The sequence below is a fragment of the Sapajus apella genome, unplaced genomic scaffold (genome assembly GCF_009761245.1).
Source record: "Sapajus apella isolate SASKATOON/1434 unplaced genomic scaffold, GSC_monkey_1.0 scaffold53, whole genome shotgun sequence".
NCBI lineage: Eukaryota > Metazoa > Chordata > Mammalia > Primates > Cebidae > Sapajus > Sapajus apella.
In genome coordinates, this window is record NW_022436993.1 from 8,753,338 (window position 1) to 8,774,279 (window position 20,942).

General features: G+C 37.5%; 1 protein-coding gene and 1 pseudogene across 2 annotated transcripts in view; one reads left to right on the forward strand and one right to left on the reverse strand.

Annotated features, from left to right (window-relative positions):
* The window catches only part of MALRD1 (MAM and LDL receptor class A domain containing 1), a 576,163-nt gene that overhangs the window by 246,946 nt on the left and 308,275 nt on the right, over positions 1-20,942 (reverse strand). The gene's annotated exons all lie outside the window — the stretch shown is intronic.
* LOC116527127 lies at positions 10,375-11,083 on the forward strand (annotated as a pseudogene). Its single transcript, XR_004258400.1, has one exon. The product of XR_004258400.1 is annotated as a protein BEX3-like (transcript).

The following is a 20,942-nucleotide window of genomic DNA, read 5'->3' on the forward strand; positions in this document are numbered from 1 at the left end:
ATGACTAAATTGCACAAATGTAAAATGAACATTTTAAAATTCACTAATGGGCATTTTTCCTAAACAGTGAATTGTTGCATTCATATAGGTGATTTTTCTGGGGCATACTATCATTGTTCTAAATCTTAGGTAATGCAAAAATGAGTAAGCATTGTCTGTAATAGACAATAGCTTATGTTGCTCAGTGTTCTCACAAAGTTATATTCAGAATGACTCATGCCAGGTCTTTCCTGTACTCTCTGTATAGAAAAGGCTCACTAACCTAATTACAGTCCCAATCTATGACACTCAAGATGATTTGCCACTTAGTGCCTGATAGCTGATTTTCACTGTCTTTCACACTACATTTGGTTCCTGAATGAGAAAAAAATTTCATATGGTGGAACATAGAAGAACAATGGGAAAAAATAAAAATGAAAAGTCCTTCGGAAGCATCTGACAGGAAGAGTAATAAGTAAAGGCAGCAAGGTCAAAAGCAAGGTGTCAGTTATGAATGACTGTATCTGTCCGTGGCATACTGTCGTTCATGAAGGTTGATAACCATTCAATGCAAACAGAAGGACAGTATTTTATGGCAAAATTATCGGACATAACTCAGCTCACTGATCTTCCTTGAAGGGTGGGGAATAATGAGAGAGAAAATAAAACAAATGTATACATGTGAAACAACACCTTGTGTATAAAGGAACAACACATTTCAAACCAAGATTCTTATACCAATTTCTCTTTCCAGAGGAACACCTGCATACATTGGGTATACACAAATAAAAACCTTTCAAGGACTATTAAAAGTAAAATGTTCAATGTGAAATTTACTGAAAACCAATACTATCTAACAGTACATAGTACATAAAAATATAGAAATATGTTACTACTCAGAAAAGTATATACTGTATATTGTATACATATAAGAGAATGGGAGAATTTTCTGGCTTGAATAAATCACTGGATTCTCCAAAATAGAAATACTATTTTGCATTTCCTTAACAATAGACAAGTCAAAATATCCAAACTTTTACTCTCAAAATATGCAAGTGAATTAGAAAGACATACTGAAAAAAGGAGTACAAACCTAAAAAATGAAACTTACACAAAAACAACAAAGTAATAAAGAATTTAGAATGTTAGAATCCTTATATGATAAATTTATTTTTTTCTTACTCATTCAACCCATATATGAGCATCAAGTCTATGCTGGGAACCCTTCTATTTGCTGGTAAAATGTTATAATGATAGACATACAACTGAAATTTAAGCTTGTTTTACATAAACTTGAATGAGGCATATTTAACTTGCATGATACATTTTAATACTCCTTGGCGTAGGTGAGGGCACATAATGAAAACTGCACAGATAAAATCCACATTAAGATCATTTTTTTCATTCAAATCCAATTAAGTGTCTTTTATGTGTTAATAGAGCTGGGTGTGTTACGTAGGAAATAAGACTACATGATTTAAGGAGCTCACAGATAAAAGGTAATGAAAACATATAATGATTATACTTGCGTGTGAGCAAATTTTATCATACTATAGCAAAAAGGGAGCGTACTTTAGTGGGCTCTCAGTGAAATGAGGGACCTGCATGAAATTAGAAAGGTGTGATAAAGAGTGTAGCACTTGGAATGGGCTTTGGAAAGTAAACTGGATACCAGCAAGAGCATAAAGAAAATGAGGAAATTCCAAGCAAAGAAACCACATGATTGAAGACACTGAAGTATGGAAATGTTTGAATATTTTTGGAACCTTGAATAGTCTAAGTTGGTGAGAACATTCAATAGTGAGTTAAAGACCCTAAAAAATCAAGACTAGGTACACAGGCCATATTCTGAAAGTGTCTTTAATTCTATAATAAGGATTTGTAGGATGGGTCATGGCAGGAATCTTAAAGATGGCAGGAAATTTGGGGAGGTGAAGCTGAGGGACCTGAGAGTAGGCTTGGAATAAGTGAGAGAATTGAAGGGTCACACTGAAGATCTAGTTGACATTAGACATCATGAGCTCATTAATGGAATTCATATAAGCTCAACATTAAGAACTAGAAATCAGATGAAGATAACTGATCATATGGGAGGTAAAACACCTAGGGTAGGGCTGAGAAAACTGGGGGCTACAACAGGTATCAAAAAAATCCACAGGCTTAGCAGCAACTGGACACAGGGTCTGGGTACCAAGTGACTCTATTTGTTTTGTTTTGTTTGAGACAGAGTCTTGCTCTGTTGCCCAGGCAGGAGTACAATGGCATGATCTCAGCTCACTGCAATGTCCACCTCCCGGGTTCAAGTGATTCTCCCACCTCAGCCTCCTGAGTAGCTGGGATTACAGGCATGCATCACCACGCCTGGCTAATTTTTGTATTTTTAGTAGAGATGAGGTTTCACCATGGTGGCCAGACTGGTATTAAATTTCTGATCTCAGGCAATTGCCTCCCAAAGTGCTGGGATTACACGCGTGAGCCACCATGCCCGGACTCAGTGACTCTATTTGACTCCCAGTCATGTCATTCACTAGTTATGTGATTCTGGGCCAGTCACTCAATTTATTCTGGATTTGCTTTCCTCAGTTATAAAATGAAGATAATAGTAATACATATTTACAGCCCCCTAATTCAAGCCTTTGTGGTCAAGCGTGGTTTTAAATTCATAATTGCTGAAACTTTAGAAAGTGTTTCTAGTATATGTAATACCTTAGATTAGGTGTAATAATAGCCTAGTAAGTTTGTAATAGCAGTTCTATCCAAAGAAAAATGAACGACTATTTATATTCAGTGGAATAAATTCAGAGTACACATAGGCTCACGCAGTTTTTATCATATTTGATGGCAAGTGAGTTACAATTTTTAAAAAATTCAGAGCTTTTTAGACATTGAATTTATGGATATTTTTGTAGAATAGATTTTATGCAAACCTAACATAACCTATGGCTAATTTCATCTTATTTCTGAAAATTCAACAAAGGATTAATTTATACATAAACTTGAAACATTTCAGCATGCTTTCAGTTTAAATAATGTAACTTCTCTATTACTTGATATGTTTTTCAAATTTTTGATATTTCAGATGATTGTAAAAGTTTATGGACAGGGGAATGTGTGGACTTTAGCACCTAAAGCATAAAGTCGTGATGATTAAAAGAGATAATACATGTAAAGGATTTTAGAGAGCATCTGGACATGGAAGTACTCAGTAGCTCCTGTGGTGGTGATGATGGTGGTGGTGTTTATGAAGGAAGAGGCAGAGATTAGAAGAATAAGGTAGATTTGGCTTTACCATGAGATAGAAAAGTCATTTGAGATATAAAATGGCAGAAGATCATATTCAGTTACTACAGTTTCAGAGTTAATGATTTCAGAATCAGATCAGAACAATTTCAGGTGAAGAAGACTTTTCTGAAGCACTTTCCTAGGTTCAGCTCTAAGAGCAGAAAAAAAAAAGAGGAAATCAGATAAACCTATGCATGAGTTTGATAAAGAAGGAAAGCCTTTGATGAAATTAATCAAAGATGGAGCTTGCCGCGAAAGCTCGGCAAAACTCTTGGAGATTATTCCCTCACCTCCTAATTGCAAACACCTCATCTCCCAAAGCCTCCCTGCCCATCCCAAGGAGAAACTAAGGCAGTAGGGGAAAGTGACACTGGGTCAAACTGTTCTATACTCTGTCCACAAGGTGGGGACGTTGACCTGGAACAGTTGATGCTGGTCAGAGATTCTGGACAGATGAAAGAGGCCAAGTACAGCTCTTGATGCTTCTGGTTCAGGAAATTAGTGTATGCAATTTGAGATTTAGGGCTGCATTCTTATGTGTATATAGTGATATGCGGCATACATAAGCTTCTCACTGGGATTTCCTTCAAGGCAAACTCCATGTCTTAATTACCTGTGTTCCTCTATCAAAGATGCCCAGTATAATACATCCTATGCAGAAGATGCTCAGGAAACTGCAAAACGATTGGGACTCTTTTAGCCTTCATGTATGCATGTTCTATATATAAATTATAATAATAATAACAACCCAAAATAGATGTAACGATACTTGGATCTTACACACAGTCTACATAATGCTAATAATAACCCAGAGCAGACCTACTGTTTATCCATTTTACAAATAAGGAAACTGAGGCTCAGACTATGTAGGGAATAAGGCCAAAAACACATACCAAGAAATTTTAAGAGATTTAACCCTGATTTGTCTGAATCTGATGTCCGTACTATCACCCCCTACTGGGAACTAGACAGCTAAATTAACAAAAGGCCATCAGCAAGACATGGGTTAAGCCCCTGCTAGGCAACTGTCATATTTCTCTTTAAAATGGCAATAACAACACTCACTCTATAATCTATTATCGGGACATTTTAACTGCTGAAACACCAGGGTAAGAATTAAAAATAAAATTTTGATTTGGTTTAGCCTCTCAATTTATTATGTATATAAAAATGTGATAGCCATGCTCATTAAGGTTTAATATTATGAAAGAGCTGTCTATGTCCCTTAAAGCCTTGGGCAATAGCACTGAGACCCAAATGCCCATGAATAGTGGATTAATTACTCAGTAATAAATGGTAAGACATTTACCAAGGACAAAGATACAATACAGAAAGAATAATTATTGCTTTATTAATTCACATCCTTGTTCCAAGGATTAAAAATGGAGATACTAGAATATAACAGTATAAAACTAAGCAATAAAACTGGTTAAGATAGAATTCATGGAAAAATAAAGCAAATCCTAGTGCAGTGACCTAGGTGTCAGCATAGACATTCTTCATAGTGACAGTCATTATGGAAAAGAAACTGCACATATAGACGTGCACACACAACACACATTTATATAATTGAAAAGAGAAAGCTATTAGGGAAGTGTTAGACCATATTAAAAGGAAATACACACACACACACACATATATATATTCATTCCTACCCACAGACTTGAGATGCCAGAATTTATTCTCATTTAACAAAGCCTGATTTTTATTTTATTTTTTTCGAGATGGAGTCTTGCTCTGTTGCCCAGGCTGGAGTGCAGTGGCATGATCTTGGCTCACTGCAACCTCTACCTCCCAGTTCAAATGATTATCTTGCCTTAGCCTCCCTAGAAGCTGGGATGACAGGTGTGTGTCACCACACCTGGCTAATTTTTTTGTATTTTTAGTAGAGACAGGGTTTCACCATGTTAGCTAGGCTGGTCTTAAACTCCAGACCTCAAATGATCCACCCACCTCAGCCTTCCAAAGTACCGGGATTACAGATGTGAGCCACCATGCCCAGCCAAAGCTTGAAAAATTTAAAACTGCATGTGGCTAGTAGGAAAAAAAGAATGTCATAACTGATTAGTGATGTATTTCATGAGTGCTGAATGGGAAACAATAATGCTTCTGCAGGTGTTTTCCATCCCTTAAACTTCATGGTAAGTGACAAATGAACTGAACTCTTTCACTATTCTCAAACGCCACTTGTATTTACTTTATTTTGAACTCAATGGAGTATAACAGAAATAATCCAGCTCTCCATTTATGTGACATGTTTTAACCACTAAGTGCCCCATTTTCCTCATCTGAAACACAAAAACTGTCACATTTACTTTGGAGGCTATTGTGAGGATTGGAAATCAAGGATTTAAAGCTTCTAACATGATGCTTGGCATATGGAAGGTATTAACATTTTGCTGATATATATTCATATGTCAACACTCATTAATAAGGTTGTTAAAAATATTTTTCTAAAATATAAATAAGAATGGTTTAAACAATAGCATTCTTCATCTTATTTTCTTTCCAGTGAAATGTATAGGAAGAGAGATGAAGAAAAAGAAAACTAAGGAAATATATATAAGTATGTCTTCATTTGTCATAGATTAGATTAGTGCTCTGGGATTTGAGCAGGAGGTAAGACTAATGAATGAGTTGGTAGCCTATGGGTTGAAGGAGACTCTAAGAACAAATAATCAACCTTATTTTAATTTTTAACAATTCAATCATCCTCCTCCACAACAGAACCACAGACGTTTTCATGTTAAAACTATTTGTTCTATCAAGAAATGGAGTCAAACACGGGCTGGAGGTCTTTTCCCTCTTACTTCCCTCTCCAGTTTAAAACATCTCAAAAGAATGCACTGAGCTCCCTTAACGCAAGAGAACAGGTACATCGTCCCTCCCTTCGCTCTGCCCTTGCAGTTCTCTGCAGCCCATCAAGAAGAGTTGCATCCTTCCTCTAATATGCACTTGTCAGCCTTCGGTTTAAAATATAGACAGACAGATAGATGATAGATGTGTGGGTATGGATCCATGCATACATATAGACACGCCTATAGGCATGCACACACACGGACACCCTTCTACCAGAACATATTCAATACTACTATTCCTTAAGAGTCACTGGAGACCATTTTTCCACCTGGCTGGCTCACTAATGATGAATAAAGGGAAGAAGGGGAAATCACAAATACATTAAGACCAAACTGAGGTAAAATGTCAAAAGCAATAGCCAAAACTCTATTATTAAGGCTAATAAGGAGAAGATGGATTTTTAAAGGCTAATAAAAAGGGCTTGGGTTTACTTCATATTGTCATTTAAAAGCTGTTAAAGGGCAGATCTCTACTCTCTTGGAAATCTGCTCCGGCAGATAAAAAGAGAAGAAATGGCCCCCAAGCGCTTTTTAATGATGTGGTTAAATATAAAACGATCTTATTTTAAAAGGCAAATCCAAAAATAATTCATGTCAACCATGAATATGATTTTTGGAAAGTGTTCTCCCTGTTGTAATCCTATCCTTTTCTCCTTTGTTGCTTTTCTTTGTTTTCATTTCACTCTTTGGTTCTTTTGACATTCAGTTTTAAAGAGCCACCCTTTTGTCAGCTAGAGACCCAGAATTTTTTAGTGCCAGATCTTAATCCAGTTGCTGGTATCTGCTGCCAAGCAAACTCAGGTCAGAATTTCACTGCTTTTGGAAAAAAGCAATATCAAGACAGAGAGAACAAAAGCAAATGTGATTCTTAAAGCAAATAGGAGCTCTTACCACCAAACACAATTGGAAGAGTTTCTGAAAAACCAAATCAGGTAATGCTGAATTGTCTCAGAAAGCAGTGAACACATTTCCGTAATATTTTAATTGTAACACTAAAAATTACTTTGGCTCTGATTTTTGAAATATCTGTGGAAAAAAAGCAGATTTCATATTAGTGTATGTCTTCATGTGGAAAAATGAATAATGTTTATTTTAAAATATTGTTTTAAAACTGAAATTAGCTAAGGTTACATTAAAATTACATTAAAAAATAATTGGGAGCCATCATGGTGACTCACCCCTGTGATCTCAGAACTTTGGGAGGCTGAGGCGGGCAGATCACTTGAGGTCAGGAGTTTGAGACCAGCATGACCAACATGATGAAACCCTGCCTCAACTGAAAATATAAAAATTAGCTGGGCATGGTGGAATGCACCTGTAATCCCAGGTACTCGGGAGGCTGAGGCAGGAGAATCACATGAACCCAGGAGTTGGAGGTTGCAGTGGGCTGAAATTGCACCACTGCACTTCAGCCTGGCTGGGCAACAGAGCAAGACAAAGAAAAAAAGAAAAGAAAGAAAGAAAGGTATAATTCTAGAAACATGGGCTAGATTTCCAAACTCTTGGTTCAATTCATTTTATTAAACTTATATTCTAAACGAATTTCGGTTTTGGTTTTTTTTTTTTTTTCTTTTCCTGTTTTATTTTCAAGTGTAGATGATATGTCCCTCTCTTCTTTAACTGGTTGTACTGATATTTGTACATGTCATCTCTGTAAGATTAACATCCAACATAAATGATCCACATGAAATAATCATCTCCATTAAGTCCTGTGACATTTCAGTCAGCCTCTTCCTATGTCAAACTGCGTTCATTGTTGGGATGGCCTCCTGTGTGCAAATTGAAATCAGCCTTCCTGCTGCATCCTGGCCCTTCATTAATAGCAGAAGCAAGTGCTTCAGGGTGGTATGAATCTGCCAATTTTATATGTCTCTTTTCAATTTTGGGGAAGGAACACATGACCTCCCTCCTAGGGCCTCACTCCCCTGATACCTCCTCTCCTATTCCTGGCAGCTGAATGATGAATTCTCATCATCTGATACACATGATGACCTCTCCATGCACCTATATTCTTCCACAGACACTCAAAGCACCACCTGTGCTACATATCTTGCAGACAGAGTGATTCATGGCTTCATGTATTTTGTTCGAAATTTGCCATTACCATTTGCTTAGAGCACTTCATTGTAGGCTTATGTTATTTTGGGAGATGGGAGGGCAGTTTTGTAACTGATTAATCTACTTATCATTTAAACTGTCCATTATTTAATATTTAATAATAAGCTTCTTAGTGGGAAGGAATATACTACCTTAAAAGAGTAGAAATAATCATTATTTGTTCCTAGATTGGTAATAACTTCAGGTCCACACACAGACAAATTTAGAGTCAAATTGAGCAAACAGGATTGCATTTTACCATGGAGTGGTAGGTGTGTACAATATCCTAGATCTGTCTGTGGAACAATATAAATTGCGACCTGACAAAATCTTCTACACAGGATTTAGGTGAACCTCAAACAGCCACTGCTAGGCTTCCCAAAACTTCCTCAATTGGAATTAGCACACTTTTTGGTTGATAAGAGTCTTTAAATTCTAAAGGCACCCTCCAGCCTGACAGCATAGGACAGGAAGCCATGAGTCTATGGTGAACACTGCAAGGGCTTAAGAACCTCACTTCTCAGGAGAACAGTAGATATGAACAGTACAAGTGATAGCCAGAGGCTGCTTACTGATGGGATCACCCTAAAGGGGGATAGAAACAGAGTGCAGGCCCAAACTGCCTCTCTTGGAGGCACACTTGAAAAACAAGAGCCAAAAATGAAAATGCTACCATTATTCTGCACTTTTTGTCATTGAAATTTCCAGCCTAATTAGTGAGGCTTCATAAACTTCCCCCATTGAAGGGAAAATGAAAACTCAGACAAAATAAACTTCAGGAAAAAATTCTAGACAGAAGGTGAAATCTGGCTTAGAAGATGATATAATAATTATTTTAGGTGGTTCCAGTACACCATAGATGCGGGGTATTCTACATCTAATCATGAAGTATAAAAATGCAATTCTCATTTGTTCAATTTCACTCTAAATCTGTATCTCTGGGGCCAGAAAGTGATTACTACTCTATGCACAAATAACACAGAGTAATAATCTTTGCTATCCTTAAATCCTAACATTTTGTCTAACAAGACTTCAGGTTTTATATCATGACTGATGCAAATGTTGTAAGTCTTCTGATTTTAATCTATGTTTTGCTGTGTTTACTTTCTATCGGTGACATTTTTTAAATCTAAAAGATATTTTCTCGGCAATATCTTTGTAATTGTTTTGTTTGAAATTTATTTCTCATACAGTGATTACTCTGTTCTGACCAAAAGGTATTTTATTGATCATAAAATTGTAGAGATATTGCCTAGTAGCATTCCATCTCAGGGCTTCACAGAAAATTTTACTAAATATTAGTAATGCCGACATAAGGTTAGAAAAGAATGCAATTTAAATGGAACCTAGCAGGAGCAGTAAGACGTTCTAAAGGTTAAATCAATATGGTTTGCTTTTGAAAATTTCTTCCTGGAAGAAATGCTATTTTTCTGCACCAGTATGTTTATCAGTCTTCCAGAGGATCTTGCTCATTATTGGGATCATTCACTATTCTTTGTTGTGTTTTAATTATTTTTTGTTGCATCATCAAAGGCTATTTGCTACAGATGGGTCCAGTCATATGCTCCTTCCATCCTTCTTGGCACAAACACACTCAGTTTGGCTCTGATCTTCAAAATCCTTGTATCTAAGCCAAACTCTCAACATGTCTTTCAAGTAGACAGTTTAACCCTTTACTGGACAGGGGAAAAAAGGCAATAGCCATCTGTCATTGAAAACTGAAGAGAAAGATGATTAATTGTAAAAATTTCCTTTATGAGCTGCTGACAATCCCATACTATGATAGTGGAAGAAGCACAAGTGATGTTTTTAACCTTATTACCATGACTAGAAGATACAGGCTACAATGGCTAGTGCAGCCATTAATCATTGATACATTTAGCAAAATTTGCAATAATGAAATGTGTTTCTCATACTCTTTAGTGTGTAAAGTTTTAGACATTCTCTAACCTGGGTGTAATTATGTAGGGACACAGTAATTACAGGAGTTGGTATCTGTAATGCCTCATACTTATTTCATTGAACCCTATAACAATAAAAACACTCCCTTTTAATATTACCCATCTTTTCCCATAATTACTTGTTATTCCATGCTTAAGTTAGTGACTTTCTCCATTCCATCTCCAAAGCTGGCATTAGAATGTTAGTGCTTGACTCGCGTCTGGCTACCAGCTCCCCGCTGCCCTGCGCTTGGCGGGCTGGCATCCAGCCTAGGGAAAAGCGGAGCAGGTCTGCGAGGCTAAGTGTCCCAGTGGCGCACCTAGAGGCGAGAATCCGGAGGAGGAGGAGACTGCAAGGATAGGCCCAGGAAAACGAAGAGATGGAGCAGCCCATGCAGAATGCAGAGGAAGACCGCCCTTTGGGAGGAGGTGAAGGCCACCAGCCTGCAGGGAATCGACGGGCACAGGCTCGCCGACTTGCCCCTAATTTTCGATGGGCCATACCCAATAGGCAGGTCAATGATGGGATGGGTGGAGATGGAGATGATATGGAAATATTCATGGAGGAGATGAGAGAAATCAGGAGAAAACTTAGGGAGCTGCAGTTGAGGAATTGTCTGCGTATGGGGAGCTCTCTAATCACCATGACCATCATGATGAATTTTGCCTTATGCCTTGATTCCTGCCATTTATCATGAGATTAATACTGTGATTCTCGCTGTTTTCCTTTTCCTTGCATTTTCCTAATATGCCTTTACTGATCCGTTTGCTGTGAACCCTATGTTATTTCCATGTGTCAAGTGGGTCTTGTGTTGCCAGCTTCTAATTGGAGATTGCCTTTGCACTCAGTCTAAGTTTCTGTCAGCAGTAAAGTTTCACCCATGTGCATGGAAAAATTTAAAGTTAATAAAGCAATTTAAAAAGCAAAAAAGAAAATAAAACAATGAAACCAGAATGTCAGTGCTTAGAATCTGAGTGCATCAGAGAGCCAGGGTTCAAATCCTGGTATCATTGACAGAGTTTCTGAAACAGGGAGTTTAACAAATTCTAGGTTTGACGTCTGCACAAACATGCACACACACACAAACCGATGCATCAAAAGCATCTATAGAGACAGGAAGACATCGGGTATTGTTGTTTTGGCTGATTCGAAGGGAGCACTAACCCTTTAAGGTGGTTGATTACAGAGCAAGCTCTCTCCCATTAGCCCAGACTCGGTGCCCCACATATCCTTGGGAATATTCATCTTTATCATTCAAATCCCATAGTCCACCAATGGATAGAGTCATTTTGCAAGGGTCAGAGAGGGTAATCGAGTAAGTTTATGCAAACAAAATCAAAATGAATGGCAACTCAAAAGAGACAAGTAGCCCCATTTTCTTAGAAAATGAAATGCACCCTTCTGGTGCAGATGGTTTCATAGCCTCGCCCACCTTGGAGTTGCTCATTTGAAGGATGCTGTGGGCCTCTGATGACATTGCCACATCTCTGCATCGCATTTATTGTGTATCTCTCCACCCCTGGAAGTTTCTGTAAGTCAAATGTATTTTTAAAATTTTACAATATTGGTATGCAGCATGGGAGACAAAGCTCTGATCCAGGCAGAGTGTATGTGCACAGAAGACTCTAAAAGACACAATAATAGGGATTTAAAAATAACATGCTCCTTATCTAGTTGCAACTCGATTAAATTGCTTCTAATCTAGAACGTGAATCACTGATGAGCGTTAGTTAAATATAGACATAACTTTAAGAAGAAACTTATTCCTCTGTTTTTCATATTAGATGTGGGGAATAGTGATTCCATGGAAACAAATATATGATTGCTTTTGCTTATGAAGACAACTTTTATCTTTCTATTTAATAGAGGGCAGTGATAGTGACACTTATGTCTTCTTTTTATTTTTCCTAATGGTAGGATGGTATTTAGTTTATTGATCCATTCCATAAAAATTTATCATGCCTGGCTCTAAGCTTTGCCAATAAGAAAACCTGACTGCCATTCAGGAGTTCAGAGTCTACTGGAAAAGATAGCTGTAAATACAGTACTGTAACTACAACATTTAAGTATGAACATATTGCGGTGACCACTGTTTTGGGCTGGAGTATTTTAGGGAAGTGGTAATACTAAATGGGATTTGAAGAGTAAAAGCATTTTTCCATTTGAAACAAGGAAAATCGGCTAGGCACAGTGGCTTATGCCTGTAATCCTAGCACTTTGGGAGGCAGAGGCGGGAGGGTCTCTGGAGGTCAGGAGTTGGAGACCAGCCTGGCCAACTACTCTTTTTAGTAGAGATGGTACAACCCTGTCTCTACTAAAAATACAAAAAAAAAAATAGCTGGGAGTGTTGGCGCCCACCTGTATTCACAGCTACTCAGGGGGCTGAGACAGAAGAATCACTTAAACCCAGGAGGCAGAAGTTGCAGTGAGCTGAGATCACACTACTGCACTCCAGCCTGAGCGACAAGAGTGAGACTCTGTCTCAAAAAAAAAAAAAAAAAAAAAAGAAGGAAAATCATTTTAAGAGGACCATGTTTAAAACCAGAAAAGCGTAAAGGATCATGAGTTGTTAAGGAAAACGAAGGTATTAAAAGATAAGGGTATATATATATTATGTGGGATTTAGGTGGCAGAGGGTGGAGATGTGGAGAGGAAGGTGATTTGCTGGGGAAGGCTGCACATACCGAAATGGTTTGAGTTCATCCTCTGTGTCTGTGGTTATGGGGAACCACCAAATGACTTTGAATAATGAAATGATCGTGTATGTGCTCCACCATACTACTTTTTTTTGTGGCAGGTTAGATAGGATAGCTTACGAGGAGGCAAAGTGGACATAGAGCACCATCCAAGGCATTAAGAGAGATGTGAAGTTAGAATGAAAGGAGGCCAATCCCAAGGCTGACATGTGATAACCTGGTCTAAGATATTGGTTATAAGCATAGAACAAATTATGAAAGGCTTACAGGTTAAACGGATAGAACATCATGATTTATTGCCTTTAAGATTTGAAATATACTTTTTTTTCCCATTGGCAGATAAAGAGATAACTCTTCTCTGTGACTTTGAAAAGAAGCTTTTATATCATGTTTAATTATTAAAATATGACATCTTAATTTTGGAATTATCTTAGTAACCAGAAACGTATTTTTTAAAAAATCATATGATGATAACAGTGTATCGTCCATACTGAAATTATTCTCTATTATAGTAAACAATTTAAGCCGGTTGTGGTGGCTTGCATTTGTAATCACAGCACTTCGGGAAGCTGAGGCAAGTGAATCACAAGGTCAAGACACTGAGACCATCCTGGCCAACGTGGTGAAACCCCATCTCTACTAAAAGTAGAAAAATTAGCTGGGTGTGGTGGCTGCACCTGTAGTTCCAGCTACTTGGGAGGCTGAGGCAGGAGAATCGCTTAAACCCAGGAGGCAGAATTTGCAGTGAGCAGAGACGCCACCACTGCACTCTAGCCTGGCGACAGAGCAGGACTCCATTTCAAAAAAAAAAAAAAAAAAAAAAAGGCAAAACAACAACAAAAAGAAACAATTTAGAAATCATGGGTTGGGGGCATTGGCTCATGCCTGTAATCCCAGCACTTTGGGAGGTTGAGGCGGCAGATCACGAGGTCAGGAGATCGAGACCATCCTGGCTAACATGGTGAAACCCTGTCTCCACTAAAAATACAAAACATTAGCCAGGTGTGGTGGCACGCGCCTATAGTCCCAGCTACTTAGGAGGCTGAGGCCAGAGATTTGCTTGAACTCGGGAGATGGAGGTTGCAGTGAGCCAATACCATCACGCCACTGTACTCCAGCCTGGGCAACAAAGCAAGACTCTATTTCAAAAAAAGAAAAAAAAGGGAAAGGAAGAAAAGAAAGAGAAAGAAAGAAAGAGAAAGAAAGAAAGAGAAAGAAAGAAAGAAGGAAAGGAAGGAAGGAAGGGAAGGAGGGAGGGAGGGTAGAAATTCATGGAAGGCACTAAAAACAAACGTGCTACAATGTTACTATATGTCAGGCATAGCAGTAGGTGTTGGACTTCATTTAAAGATGAATAAAATTTTAATCTCAATCTCCAAAAAATCTATGCTGAAATCTCAAGAAAAATATAAAACAAATCTAAAAATAGATTAGCTTGCAAAACAATCTTTTTTTATTTTTAATTTAAAATATTCTAATTCATGGCATTTATGTTTAAAAAAAAGTGTAATTTTTGCGCGGGGAAATGGTGTGTATTTTACCTATTATCTAGTTAGCTAGTTTTCTGACTGTATCTCTTTCCTAGGCACAGATACACTATAATGATAGTTTACCGGCATATCTATATCAATAGATAGAGACAGAGAGAAAGAGAGAGACAGGGCATTGATCTACATTCATCCTAAGGCTTTATTTTCTTTATGAAAACATTCAAATGGGCTCATCAATATAAAAAAAACTTGTCAAGCCTTTCTTAATCTGTTTTCCTTAAGATAAATTAATCCAGAGGGCGCGCACGTGTGTGTGTGTGTGTGTGTGTGTGTGTGTGGTTTGCTTTTGTAACCCCAGTGCCAGGCACACGGTAGGCCCTCATTAACTCAGTTAAACATTTGTTCAACACAAGCAAATGATGTTTTCACCGTATCACACATTTATACAATGTGATACATAATGTAATGCATACAATGTTAAATGCATTCAACTCACTAAATTGAAATATTACATTGTATTGAATTAGTGAGTAAAGACAGCACTCCATAACTGAAGCTCATGGTGTACTTAAAAATGAATGATCGCAGTCTAGGAAAAACATTCTGGAATGCTGATGCAACATTCAACATCATATTCATTTAAAAATGTTAAATATGCTGACTTATGATATAGTTTGAGAGATCTCTGCTTATATAAATTAGTAAAGTTAATTAAAACTTTACTTAAGAGTAAATTTGTTCCACTGCCTAAAGCTGTGGAAGAAATTTATTTCACGGGGTTTGTCTTGCCATATTGACATGTTAATCAAATTCAACGAATATTAAGTACCAAATAGTCTCCTCTCCTGGTATATGTCATAACAAGACGAAAAACCCAAAATTTTATTTCAAAAACTCTTAAGTATTTACAACCAATTGGGGAAGATAAGTCACATACACATGAAACCATTACAAAATAAGGAAACTTAAAAATGTCTACCAAAATCGAAGTTCAATTTGGAATATTAAATTTATTGTAAATCCGGTTCATTAGGCAGTTTGATATGAATTAAAGAATAAAACAGTGGACATTTATAGCTACATGAAAGAATACAATGGCCTAGAGAGACCACGTGAAGAGAAAAATTAAGGAAGCAAAGACTGAGTCCTCAGATGATCCAGTATTTATAAATTGGAAGAGACACAGCTGGAAAAAGAGGTAACAGTAAGCTGCTGGGAAAGTAGGAGGAAAACCAAGGAAGTATGACATCCCATACGCTAGGAAGAGAAAGGGCTTCCAAGAAGGGCTGGCCATAGTTGTTGAATATGACTGAACAGCCAAGCAATTTGGTGACAGGTAGCAAAGTGTTCATCGCCTCTGGTGAGATGAAACTGATGGCCTTTCTAAGAGCACATTCTGTGGAGTTTTAGGGATTGATCAGTGAATACAAAGTGAAGAAGCAAGACTAAAAAAGTTCTCTTCTGTATTAAAAAGTAGTAAGAATAGGGCTTCCATTATTTTCAAAAAGCAAGTTTTTGAAGTTTTCCTGTGCAGACAGTTTAGTAAAGAAGTGAAAACTCAAGCAAGAAATGTGATAGTTTAAAACTTTTTAAAGATGTTTGTTGGCTCGTTTGCTGATGGAGTGAAAGGGTGAGATTTGAAATAGAAGAAAGAATATCAAGTAAACAAGGTCCCTGAGCAGAAGAGCAGCATTAAAATCCGGACTATAGCTGGACGGTAAATACAGAGATATTGTATGGGTATGGCTGTAAGAGTTGATTTTTGTTGACAAACTGTTGAGAGTGATACATAAGAATTACTAGTTTGGACTTTTTTTCCAGCTGGTAATGAGGATCTGCTGAATATATTAGAGCAGATGAGAAGGGTTATAATTCACATCAATGAAGATCAAGCTGCTAGTGGTTATCAGGATGTCCAAGAGCAATCAGCCTCCAAGATGGACCTTAATCTCTGCCTCTCAGTATTCATTTATTCCACCCTGTGGTGCTCTTCGGTAGCTCCTCCCCACACTGAATAGAGCTGGCTACTACAACTCATCATATATTGTGTAAATGCTCATTTGTAGCTTTTCTGATTCTCTCAGTTGGGTTACTTTCAGGTAATATGGGAAACAGATCACTTCCTTGTATCTCTCATTTAGTTTAATTGGCATAACCATTATCTTGCTTTGTCTTTTAAATCTAACCTACTTCAAAATCACAATTAAGGAGAATTCCAGATCTTAAAAACCTGACACAAACTACGACAAGATAGTAGGAACTTCAGTTTCTTCCGGAAGTTAGGCAAATTAGTTGACAAGCACCCTGCACTTTCTTACTAATTTATCAACAGTTTGTTTATAGCCAGAGAGAAAACTTTCCTCACTCAATTCCTACTTTTTTAAAAGCCCACTTCATTAAGTGAAAGTTTGAGGCCGGGCGCGGTGGCTAACGCCTATAATTCCAGCACTTTGGGAGGTCGAGGCGGGTGGATCACGAGGTCAAGAGATCGAGACCATCCTGGTCAACATGGTGAAACCCCGTCTCTACTAAAACTACAAAAAATTAGCTGGGCATGGTGGCGCGTGCCTGTAATCCCAGGTACTGAGGAGGCTGAGGCAGGAGAATTGCCTGAACCCAGGAGGCGGAGGTTGCGGTGAGCCGAGATTGCGCCATTGCACTCCAGCCTGGGTAACAAGAGCGAAACTCTGTCTCAAAAAAAAAAAAAAAAAAAAAAAAAGAAAGTTTGAGTTTTACCAAATTTATCGAGCCCTTTGTTTTGAGACAAAGTTTTGCTCTTGTTGTCCAAGCTGGAGCGCCGTGACCAGCGTTTATTTCTTTATTTTTATCTTTTCTTGTTTCATTAGGTATTTCTCCTAATGCTATCCTCCCACCCCATGACAGGCCCTGGTGTGATATTGCCCTCCCTATGTCTATGTATTCTCATTGTTCAACTCCACTTATGAGTGAGAACATGTGATGTTTGGTTTTCTGTTCTTGTTCGTTTGCTGAGAATGATGAAAGCCCTATTCTTAATACTTGGAATTCATGTGTGAACAACACAGAAAACTGATGACAACTGTTTACAAGACTTACTATCTAGAGATTATAAAGACCATGAGAACACCCTTTTCTATTGGCAGTATTACAAAGACAGGGTTTTTCACTTAATAAAATGTTAGTATTGTCTCTCTTTGATAAGAAAGCTACACTAGGGTCTTTCAAAAATAATGATCATGTAGAAGTCTATAGAAATCATCTATTTTCTAGATCCATTTCTTAAAAGAGCACATTTATGAATGTTTTGAAAATTCACCAATATTAAAATAATCTGGTAATTTGAATATTTCTTATTTTTTTAAATCTTGCTTTCCTGCTTTGTCTACATGTAGAAATAGGACATTGATTGTCTTTTGCCATGTTTAAATACGTGAATTACTTAGCCTTAAGATAGCACAATAACACATTTATGAAGATAAATCATGTTAACCAACAAAAAATTAGAGGGATGTCTTTAAAGTATTGACTTTGCCTAATCATTCACAAGGGGGAATCACAGTATCATTAACATTTGTAAGGAAAAGTTTTAAGGAAAACCTTCATTCAAATGAATACAAATCTTATATTAATCTTGATAAGATATGGTCAATATCCAAATAAATAAATCCTTTGTATGGATGTGTCTTATTAATATGGGTACTTAGGTGGTCTGGGTACCCATACTAATGCAGTCTAGGTAGGTGTCACTGGGGCTTTTATCCTCACCTGAGTCTTGCATACCTTTAAATTTAGCCATTTGATTCAACTGACGTGGTTAGCCTTTCTTCCATGCCCACAATTTCTGATTTGAAGACCTGGTTCTTCCCATTTCAATCCTACTTCCTTGGTTTTGAAGGTACAATGTCATTTTCTATAACAGTCCATAGCGCTCCATGGCCCATTCCTTAGAGCAGGTCATTATACTCCAAAAAAATCTTATGTCCTGTGGTATTAGTTTATACCTTTGGGGTAGTGGAACTGGAACATGGGGCTGGGAAGTGCTAGGAGGCTGAGTTTCTCAGAGAGGGACACTGGCCAATTAAAGGGGCAGCGACATCAGTGTAGACCTGGAACTCTTTGCTCAGATACATCCTGGTTAAAGACTGGCCTAGTCAGAGACACATTTAGAGTAAAACACACAGGCACGTTAAAGAAAAAAGGAGAAGACTGAATGAGCTCATGAGGATCTTGTACTGTAGGAGACAACAATAAAGTGAGGAAATTACAACAAACTAAAACAGAGAAAATTAACACAAGGGTAAATAAGAAGGAATTTTAACCGTGAAGAGTTAGGAGGCTTGGGCAACTAGGAAAGTTTAGCATTTTCAAATAAAAACATTTCCCTTAAGTTACAATCTGTAAACAAATAAAATGAATCTAATCATTAGTGTGAGTGATAAACCACTACTAAAGAAAAATAAAGTTTAAAAGATTGAAATAAATTTAGGCAAACAGAAAGTATCATGTATGTTCAAGGACACGGACTTCCCAGAAATGTCCTTTAGTTTCTCCACATACGTCATCACTCCCCCAAATTGAATTTTTCTCAAATTCTAATATCTGGAAGTAAATCTAAAAACATGTTTTACAGGCTGGGTGCAGTGGCTCACACCTGTAACACCAGCATTTTGGGAGGCAAAGGTGGGTGGATCACCTAAGGTCAGGAATTCAAGACGAGCCTGGTGAACATGGTGAAACCCCATCTCTACTAAAAATACAAAAAATTAGCCCGGCATGGTGGCGAGCGCCAGTAATCCTAGCTACTGGGGAGGCTGACATAGGAGAATTGCTTGAACCCAGGAAGCAGAGGCTGCAGTGAGTCGAGATCGTACACTCCAGCCTGGGCAACAAGAGAGAAACTGTCCCAAAAATAAATAAAAATAAAAAATAAATGAAAACCTGTTTTATTCAAGGCATGTGTCCAATTTGCTTTAGTTATCTCTAATTTAACACATTTAAAAATTATTGTATCTACTAATGATTATATTGTCTGTCCCATGTGCTGAAATATGGTTTTGGTGTTTAAACAATAATAAAAAAATGTTTTCTATACCTATTCTTTTAATTTCAAATATAGAGCTACCTTATGGTTCAAGTAGGATTTCACAGATTAGTAGGTGAAACAATCCATGGCTTATATTATTATTTCCACAGGAAATAAAAGTGTTTTGAGTTCAACTAGATGGTATGCAGATGATTTTATGGAAAATAAGATCATTTGAGGCTGCCTATAATCAATATGAAACCTGAAGTGTTTGGCCTGTAGTAAAGGGTTGCACTTTATATGACTTTCTTTTGTATTTATATAGAAAGTCATGCCATTTATAAATTTTGCAAGAAACTCCATGAAATTGCTAGCCTGTAGAGTTCTTGGGGAAATGGATGCCTTAGAAGATACCGACTATGGCCGGGCGCGGTGGCTCATGCCTATAATCCCAGCACTTTGGGAGGCCGAGGCAGGTGGATCACGAGGTCAAGAGATCGAGACCATCCTGGTCAACAAGGTGAAACCCCGTCTCTACTAAAAATACAAAAATTAGCTGGGCATGGTGGTGCGCACTTGTAGTCCCAGCTACTCGGGAGGCTGAGGCAGGAGAATTGCTTGAACCCAGAAGGCGGAGGTTGCGGTGAGCCAAGATTGTGCCATTGCACTCCAGTTTGGGTAACAACAGCAAAACTCCATCTCAAAAAAAAAAAAGATACTGACTACAGTACTGATTATCAACAGCTTTCATGAAGCCCTCGTTTCTCTTCCCCTACACTCCATAACTCAGCTATTATAACCTTTCCCAACTTTAACTAATACATTTCTGAGAATACCAAATTTTTACCTCCAACTTTAACATCTTTCTGGACACAGCTATAAAATTCATATTACATGCCATATAAGCACTAAAATGGTATGACAATCTAAAACCAATTCATCATTTTCTTCTCCAAAACTAGGTTGATCCTCTTCCTGAGATTCCTATTCTAATTGTAAGCTTTACCCCAATAATTCAAATAAAAAACTTGGGAGCTTTACACCTCTCTTTACTTGGTTTCCCAATTCTGAGTCACAAACCACTTACTTAACAATACATGTTTAAAAATGTATCACATAGGCTGTATCTTATTTGTGACAAAATGGCTTATCAGTTACTGCTCTGTGATAATTTTAGGTTGCACCTGAATGGATTTTACTTCTTCTACCCCTCTAGTGTGTCCTGTGTGCCACCACTACAAGAGCCTTCTGGAAAATATGTAGGAATTATTTATACATCATTTAATTATTGAACAGAGTGTATTATAAAAAAGTTCTGTAGGGTCCATAACTAAGATAACTTTACTGATAAAAAATAACTTTACTGATAAAATAGATCACTACTAAGTGATCTATTACATTTAAGAGGAAATTGAACTTAGAAGGAGTGAGAATCAATTATGAGAAAAGCAATGGGTAAAATCATTGTTAAAAAAGAAATCACTGGCTGTGTGGTGGGGCAGAAAAACAAGGAGAAACTAAAGAGTAATAATTTGGTAGATGGGTGGAAAAAGTTGAGAGGTAATAAGTTGCCCTAAAATCCTTTTTTTATTATTAA